This window comes from Desmodus rotundus, chromosome 3 (assembly GCF_022682495.2).
Source record: "Desmodus rotundus isolate HL8 chromosome 3, HLdesRot8A.1, whole genome shotgun sequence".
Classification (NCBI taxonomy): Eukaryota; Metazoa; Chordata; class Mammalia; order Chiroptera; family Phyllostomidae; genus Desmodus; species Desmodus rotundus.
The window spans coordinates 22,208,173-22,217,473 of NC_071389.1; the positions used below are offsets into that span (position 1 = coordinate 22,208,173).

The 9,301-nt window shown below is 42.8% G+C and overlaps 1 protein-coding gene across 1 annotated transcript in view; it reads right to left on the reverse strand.

The window, feature by feature from the left end:
- Window positions 1-1,049: 1,049 nt before the first annotated feature.
- The window catches only part of SFPQ (splicing factor proline and glutamine rich), a 296,926-nt gene continuing 288,674 nt past the window's right edge, over window positions 1,050-9,301 (reverse strand). The window contains exon 13 of the mRNA XM_053920544.1: window positions 1,050-5,464. The gene's annotated coding sequence lies outside the window, so the exon portion shown is untranslated. The remainder of the gene's footprint in view (window positions 5,465-9,301) is intronic.

Genomic DNA, 9,301 nt, shown 5'->3' on the forward strand with positions numbered 1-9,301 from the left:
CAACTTGAGTGCAGCTGTAAGACCACATTAGGAGTTAAACAGTGCCTCATAGACCTTCTAGTCTATACAAAGGGGTTTCTAAGAAACATAAGGGAATTGTCCCATAGCAATCTGACACCCAAAGTGGAGAGAGCTGTGTCTCAGAAAGAAGTATGTGTGATTTGGGGGGCATGGAGTAAATCCCAGTAAGATTCATAAAGTACCTACAAAGCTTTTCGGGGAAATATTTTGGCAAAATCAAAATTTTGGCCCATAAGGAGTAATAACAGCTTGAAATTAAAACGATCTCTGGGTCCCCAACTTTCTGTGGCCAGAGAGAAGCTGGAAGAGCTACTCAATTGCAAATATGAACCATTTCTTATGGAAAAGAAAAGTTTCTCAGGGGGGGCAAAGTCATGAGCCCAGAGGGGAGAAGCAAAAGCTTCCAAAAAAGGGGGTGGGGAGATTATGAAATCATTCCGAGAAGAAAACAAAGAACATCTCTGTCCATAGAGTTTGAGAATCTGACAACAGGTGCCCAGGTGGTGAATTGCTATGGATCAGTACTTTCTGTTCTTTCCCTTTTTGAACAGGCATGTCCATTGGAGTCATGATGTCTCTGTATCATCAGGTGTATTAGGTAGGGGAGGAGCAGGGGAACATGTGAGTAGTTGGCTGGCTGTAGTATATGACGGGGAGAGCTCTGGGAGATCTAACTGTGTTCTAAGTTAAGAGTTTCTACCAATTCTTATGCCACCACACACCGTCGGAGATGACTGGTGCTTCTACACTCTGAGCCCTCTGGAGTCCTGTGGAGTGGATTGACTTCATTCTAGGGATACCTCACCCCTGCATGTACACAGTACTTTCCTCCCTATGTAAGTTACCGCTCTTCCATAAGCTTCTAAACTCTTCCGTTCTTTAATATTTCCTTTCCCATTCTTTTTGCCCTTTGTATGTATCCGTTTTTATTCCTCTAATGCCAGTTTAAGTTTTAGGAAAAGGATATATATTTTTTAAATCTTTATTGTATTTTTTTTCCATTACCATTTAGTCCCCTTACGCCCCCTACCCCCAGCAATCACCACACTGTTGTCCACATTTTAAATCACAATTTAGTCCTGTCAGTTCTACTCCCAAATATTTTTCACTATTTTGCTTTTTGAGGGAAGCAAGAGAACATGTATGAAGGGCTCATCTCCTGCCATTCTGCCCCATGCCAGGAAATGGGCCTGTCATGAGTGGGAAGCGGTGGGGATACCAGGAGGCCAAGGTTCATCCTATGGCTGAAGAAAGCCAAGGTTGCAGGCAGTTTGTGAGTCTTGTTCGCCACCCACATAGCTCCCAGGACACTCCATGGGGGAGCAGCAGGGAGGGTGGGAGGATCCCAGATCCTCTTCTCACCCTGTGTTAGTGGATAGGGGGTGACTCTTTCCAAAGCTATTCCAATTCTATTTGGAAAGAGAAAGTCTGTAGTACTGGAAAGGCATGTCTGTCTGTCCCTTTGTCTGTTTACCTGCCTGCCCACCTACCTATCAGTGTTCCTCCATGGTCTAGAGGGGTCTGTCTGTGCTTCCCTGCCTAAGCACCATCACCCCTACCTCTAGATTATTGCTCTGGGCTTCAGAGTCCCCTCCCTACCTTGGCTATATTGGACTGGATGACTTGGGGAGTGATTATGAATTTAATTATTTCATTTCTCCAGATTGGTAGATTAATCTGTCCCTCAAAAGCAGGCCAGGCCTTCTCTACCTCTCCCCCTCTCAGGACTGCCTGGCCAGTCCCTAGAGCAAGGAAGTCCATAGCTAACCTGGGCCTGGGGGCAATGGAAGAAGTTTTAATTAGGGTGAAGCAGTGTGTATAAATGTGGGCCAGTGAGTTTTATTTAATGATGCATTTAGGTTTGAACATGTTTATCTGCAAAGAATATATGAAGATAAACATTCATAGCAACGTGTATATATAGGCGGGCATTTCTGTAAGTTGTCTGTGATTTAAATTACTGTGAATATTGGGTGTGCATGTACAAGTATGGGATATAAGGCGTTGAGGATTAATTAGGCTGTGACATTATCCTCAGTAGTTTCAGGCAACCTTGACCATGATAAGACAGATAGGTGGCTTTCTGCATGCTGTGTCTCTCTGGGACCAGCCTCATGCCTTCCCACAATCTTAGACTTTAGACTTGAAAGGCACTTTGATGGTTACATGATGTGAGGCTTGTGAAGTGCTTGAGTTCCTGGTGCAACATTCCAGAAGACGTTTCTCTTTATGCACCTCTCCAGTCTCTCTCTATGCACCTTTCAAGACAAGGAGTTGCCCTGCCAAGTAGCTCAGTTGGTTAGAGAGGCGTCCCAATACACCAAGGTTGCAAGTTCGATTACCAGTCAGGGTACATACCTAGGTTGCGGGTTCTGTCTCTGGTCAGGGTACATAGGCAAGCTATCAAAGTCTCTCTCTCTCTCTCCCCACCATCCTTTCTCTCTCTCTAAAATCAATATACATATCCTCAGGTGAAAATGTAAAAAAAAAAGAACCAATGAATGCATAAATAAGTGGAACAACAAATTGATGTTTCTCTCTCCCTCTTTAAAAATCAATAAATAAAAAAACTCTTTTAAAAGACAAGCTGCCTCCAAAACCACAGGCTGGAGAAAAGTCAGACTATTTCAGCAATCCTGTTTTATTTCAAGGCAGATACATTTCTTAACAAATGTTAATCAGCAACAAATTATCTTTTCTGAAGACATTTTCAGCCTTCTAGAATTTGGTTAGTAATGCAATGCATGTATAACATATTAAATTCAAATGTGATCTAAGGAAAAATAATTGAGAATGGGTCATACATTGTTGTAAGTGCTTATATAATCAGCTTCATATCTGATATGTAAAAATAAATTTTGCATGCAAAAAAAAAAAGAAAAAAGAAAAGGAATTGGCAGCTCACTGGCAGCTCCTTTCACAGTGGGCATTTCTGCCATCAGGAAGGTTCTGATCACAAGCCAAGCCACAGAAAGGTATTCCTCTTCTTTCCCTCTTCTGCCTTCACCCTCACGTATGTAATTCAGCTCTGGGGTTTTATCAGTCATTGTACCTAAAGTTGTCAAATACTGTTTAGCCAGAGCCAGTACTGGGCAGTAGAGACACACAGATGGATGAGGTAAATTTTGGCTTTTAAAGTTCATGACTTAGACAGAAGGCAGACATGGAAAAATTATCAACCAGAATAGAAGAGGGAGTGATTAACTTGGCCTGGGGAAGGGAGGTGGCTTTCAGGAAAGGATTCCTGGAGGTAGGAAGACACCTGAGCTAAATCAGAGGGCAAAGTCAAGCAGAGGGAGCTCTGCAGTCAGTGCTACATCCTCTCCCAACATGTTCTCTTGCTGTGTCCTTAGCTCTGGGCTCTTCTGCTAAACCCAGAAATCCAGAGAAGAAAATAGGCTTACAAATCCCTGAGGCCAGGGCAGGGTCAGGCAGAGTTACTGGCAAAGCTGAAAGTGCCACCACATTAAACCCAGCAGTCAGGCAACTACCTCAGGGGCCCAAACCTATTCTTGACTCCCCTGTGGGAGAGTCCCAGAGGAAGGGACAGGCCCTAATGCTGGAAATCCTTGTCCCAGCTCACAAAGAGAGCTTACAGAACAGTGTGCTAGCCCAGGAGGCAGTCCTGACCTCTAGCTCTAGTGGGGTCCAGACCCCTGGACCAGAGAGTAGGGAAGGCCATGGAGGAAAAAAAGAAAGGCGATGGGCCTGATCTGGCTGAACAGCTCTTGCCTCATGGACCCCTGCTATGGACTTGGGCTTCTAACACTGACATTCCAAGCAGGCATACACATCTGTCAGTACTCTGTGGTCACATCAGCCCAGCTCAACACTGGTCATCGATTCTCAAACTAGACAAGGTTCTAGGCCACTAAGGAGGAAAAAAGGAATGAAGCAAATGAGTTCCTACTGTGCCAGGCTCTACAACAGTGTTGGGTGCTTCAAATTCATTTATTTTATTATTTTTTAAGATTTTATTTTTATTTATTTTTATACAGAGGGGAAGGGAAGGAGAAAGGGAGGGAGACAAACGTCAATGCGTGGTTGCCTCTCATGTGCTCCCCATTGGGGACCTAGCCTTCAACCCAGGCATGTGCCCTGACTGGGAATCGAACCAGTGACCCTTTAGTTTGCAGGCCAGCACTCAAACCACTGAACCACACCAGCCGGGGCTCAAATTCATTTTTAAATACCACAACTCTCAACTTCAGCCTCGTCCCTAAGGAAAGATACAAACTATATTAACAAAACTTATCTTTGATGGATAGAATATTAGAGGACTTTGTTTCAATGTTTTACATAATAATGTATTATCAGAAGTAAAATATTAAATAACAGCCAAAATGACAAATGCCCAGTATATCTGTAATCTGTATGTATTAAACAAGAAAGAATCTCCAAAGGCTTTTCCAGCCTTAATAATTTATGATTCAGATGCAATAACTAAGTATATGTATAGATAAGATACATATATGCTATTTCCCATTTTTTATGGAAAGGGTCTGGCATTAGCATTATAGTACTGACTTCTGTCCACCCTCTCATTCTTCCTCAGTCCAGGTAGTGGCTTCTCCCAGTGAAGAGTTAGAAAGGAGAAACTGTGCAGTCTAAGCCTCTTTCTCTTTTGTTTCTACTTGGAAGCAAGTTGTTAACAGGGAACACCAGTTGGGTTTTTGAGGTTTGGTGGAGGGTTTTTTGGTTCTTCTCTGCTTTAAGTCCCACAGCAGCAGGCCTTGCCATGAGGGGAAATTATAGCCTCCAACCTGGCCTTTTCCAGTAACAAAGGTGATATATATTTATTTACCTTTTCTTGAGTCTTATTTCTCAATTGGTTTATAAGTTAGTGGGGAAGAAGAGTGTTATTATTGGAGCCCCTTAACCCCCAATAATTTAGTGGGAGGAACGCTAGAATCAGGAGATACAAGTCGAGGTGGTAATCCCAGATCTGCAACTTATGAGTTGTGCCCTAGGGTAAATCACTTACCACTTAAAGCCACGATTTCTTAACTGATGAAGGAGTCTAGGTTCTTGATTATAAGCAACAGAAACCAGGTCTGGCTATTTTAAGCCAAAAAAGGGAAAATATGTGGTAAGGATATTGGTGGTTTGCAGAATGATGAGAACTAAAAGAAACGGTTTTCATAAGGAGCAGAGCCAGGAACCTCCCAAGATCTGTCAGCCAGAATAGCTTGATCCACGTCACTGCTGTGGCTAAAATAAACGTGTGCCAACATTCTGTCTTTCAGTCTGCATCAGCTAAGTGCCAGAATAACCTCCCAAATCACAGAGGCACACAATGAAAGTTTATTTCCGTCCATCATGGGTGCTCCTGGTCTTGTGACCTTCCTGGGCAGCTCTCCTTCAGGCAGTGTTTCAGGGACCCAGACTCCTTACATCTTGTGTCTCTGTCCTCTTCTATGTCCGTGGAGTCCTCTCCAATCAGCTAGTAGTGGGACAAGAGGGAAAAGATCACAAGTGAGAGGTTTGTACAAATCAGGCCTAGATGTTAGGCTTCATTTTATCGACACTGCATTGTCCAGAACCCAAGTCGCATGGCTGCATCTAACTAGAAGGAAAATGTCAATCTGTATGCCCTGGAAAATAAGAAAATGGGCTTTAGTGAACATTTGACAGTCTGTGTCGCAACATCACTTGAACAAGATGTAAAGTTCTGAGAATGGTCACCTGCTTGGCCAAGTTTAGGTTGCATGCTAACCTACTGGCTATATCAGAAAGAAAATGCAGGAAGAATCTATCCTTCTTTACTTCCATTGTGAGAGGAGGCAGTAGGAGGTAAGCAGAGGAATGCCCTCACAAGGAAGAATTTCCCTCAAAGGGGGATCAGGGTGCTGAGAAACCAGGGAGACTTGGATGCCAAAAAATGACAAGTGTCCAGTCTATCTGCAATCTGTGTGGGTTAAACAAGGAAGTCTTTAAGGGCTTTTTTTTTAGCTTTAATAGTTTATGATTTGGATGCAAGAACTAAAAATACAGAGAGGTGTCCAGAGATTTCTAATGAGGGCAGTAGCTCTCTCCGAGTCCTAAGGGCCTCCCTCACTCTCAGAAAAGCAAATAATTCATAGAACAAGATAGTATTTGTCAATGTATGGGAAAATGTTAGTGGTCAGTAGAACCATATAGTCTAAGAAAAGTATGATTCAGTAACATAACATGGTAAAATAGAAAACAGCACTACAAGGTCATGACCTTAAAATATGTTTTCTAAGGTTGCCCCTGTTGGGTTGGCCAAAAAGTTCATTGGGTTTTTTCCATAAGATGGCTCTGATAGCACTTGGTTGTCTTTAATTTCATTTGCAACAAGTTTGTTAGATTGTATTGTGAAAGCTGTCATGTCAGCATGCATTTTTAAAGTATCAAAATTGGTGAATTTTTGTGTAGCCATGTAAATAGTAAAGATGAAATACACAACATTTTTGGCATATTATGCTTTATTATTTCAAAAGGTAAAAATGCAACTGAAATGCAAGAAAATATTTCTGCAATGTATAGAGAAGGTGCTGTGACTGATTGAACATGTCAAAAGTAGTTTGCGGAGTTTTGAACTGGAGATTTCTTGCTGGACAATACTCCACAGTTGGGTAGGCCAGTTGAAGTTGGTACCAATCAAATCAAGACATCATTTGAGAACAATCAACGTTATACTACGTGGGAGATAGCTGATATACTTGTTAGGTAGGATAGTGAACCAAGGCAGGGAAGAGGAGGGAGACATGTCTCACCCACTAACTCAGCAGTCCTGAGCCTGGTCCAGTAATACTGCCAGGTGTTCCAACATCGCAAGAAACACCATACTAACACCTTGAAATTCTATGTATTGTTTCCACTATCTGGGAAAGAAAGCCTTTGAAATTACGTATTCATCCCTAGGTCTAGGAGAGGGAAAAAGAGAGGGTCCACAGTGCCCAAAGGAAAAGTGATGCAGATCCCGGCCCATGGGATCCGTGTGTTGTGGCAGCAATGGACAAATTCACACAGACTACAGAAATCCTGTGGAGAAAAAGGGATGGCATGGCCACTCTCTGAGTGAGAGAATGTGAGAGGGCCAGAGAAAGCCCGACCCCTGCCTGGACAGGCTTTTATTGCTTGTCTGGGTACATAACATCATCCTCATTTACTATGCACAGGTTCACGGTAGGTGATTACCTTTTACAGATAACAAAGGAAAGAATGTTGATAATTACTTCAAAGAGAAGGATGTTACAGATCAAGGGGAAAAGTGGTTGAACTGGTTACCTCCATACTTGGGAGGTTTAGCACAGACTTTAGGAAGTTAAAGATACGCAGTAAACATTTGCTGCCTCAATTCAGGATGAGGGATTTTAGCAAAAACAAGTCTCATAGCAGCCTAGGTACAATGGAGGTCCGATTCCCCATGGGAGAACCTGTCCGTGGGCATGGGTCCTATGTGGCAGACCTCGCACCCCACTGGATTTTCCGAGTGGGGACTGGGCTACATTTCCCACGTGTGGGACAGTTCCCTATAGAAAAGCCCATAAAACACCTTTGGTTAATTGTCTACCTCTGGTCACTATCTGTTTTACCAGGGAGTCCCTAGTGCTTACAGAAAGAGCCCATAAATAACTTTAAGTAATGGCCTCAACTCTAATCAACTTCCTCCTGTCACATATCTGTTTTACAACAAGATATCCTGTGTGAGGCACTCCTGGACCAAATGCACATTACCAGGTAATCATCATGACGCTGTATCTGAAGGTTAACCAGAGCCATTACACCAGCCTTAAAATGAGGATTTACATCCAAATTGATCAGTGCCTCTGCATTTTCAGCTGCACTGTCAGCATTTTTTTTTTTTTTTTGATTATCAGATACTGAGTCCTTGTATTTTTTCAGCGGTATCTCCATAATCAAGTCTAACATCTAAACCAAGAAGCCAGTCAATTGCTTCTTGTCCATCTTGAATCCTGAAAGGACAGTTAACATCTGTGAGATACTGCCTTTGCAGTTGAAGGCAGCAGGTAGTGGAGAGCCATCAGCTTGCGTCGGAACAGGGTCCCCACTTCTTGCTCTTCAGCCAGGAGAGGAGAGGCGCACGGCGGGAGGGGCAGGCATCCAGGATGTGGCGAGAGGGCAGGCAAATGCCTGGACACTCAGAAATCAAGGACACAACTTCTTACACTCAGGGTCAAGCCCTTTCCTCCCAGTGCTACCAAAGAACATGTGGTGCAGGTCCCGCAAATCACACAACTGTAAATAGACCGTCAACATCTTCCTAAGCTTCTGAAATCTTTTCTTCCTTGGTCTTCTCTAAGGCACTTCCCTGTCTCCTCAAACAGCACATACACACACGAATATGCACTCTCTCGAATACTTGCATAATTTTTTCAATTAGATTGATTTTTACAGAACTTAAGACCAGCTCTTGACTTCCAAGATTTTGTTCCTACCCAAGGTCCTGATTCAAGGATGCAAGGTGGGGAAAGTACATAGCAAACAATACAAATTAATGTATCCAAAACTAGATAACTGAGACCAGGATTTAATCTTTCTTAATAGTGTTCCCGACCCCCGACTCCCGCCCCCCAGTCCTGTTACCAGAAGCAACCATGTGAACCCACCACTCTGGTTCTCCTGAAGTTGTTACACAAAAGCTAGGGCTTGTCTCTCATAGATATTTTTAACTTGTGAGACCACTCATTTATTAGAAGCAGGAGCCTGCACATTTCATAGGCTTACCTCTTTGTCTTGCTTAGTGAGACAACTTCATTAACCTATGAATGAAAATATATATGTATTTTTGTGTGAGGAGCTACCTTTACTAGACAGGACTATTGGCTGCAAATGACAGAAAACCAAGTCAAAGTAGGCTAAATACTTTGAAGTATTTAGAGAATCTATCGGCTCACATAATTTGGAAGTTCAAGAGTTGGACATCACAAATGGCTGGGTCAAGGAGGGGAGGTGTCAAAACTGTCATTATATAACTAAATGGAATCTGAGTACTCCTTCTCCCAGGTCTTGTAATTAGGTCAGTGATGGCCATTTGATGGAGTTAGCACCTTGCTGAGATTTCCCCCCACCCCCAAACCACCAGGAAATACACTTCTATATCCAGTGAAAATATCCTTCCATAGGAATGGAAGTAAAATAAAAACATTGTTAGAGGAGGAAAATGAAAATAATTTGTGGCCAACAGACTTGCTCTAAAAGAATTGCTAAAGGAAGTTCATCAGATAGACGGCAAATGATATGGGAAGGACGGAAATGGTAAATATCTGGGTAAACATAGACTATTCCTCTC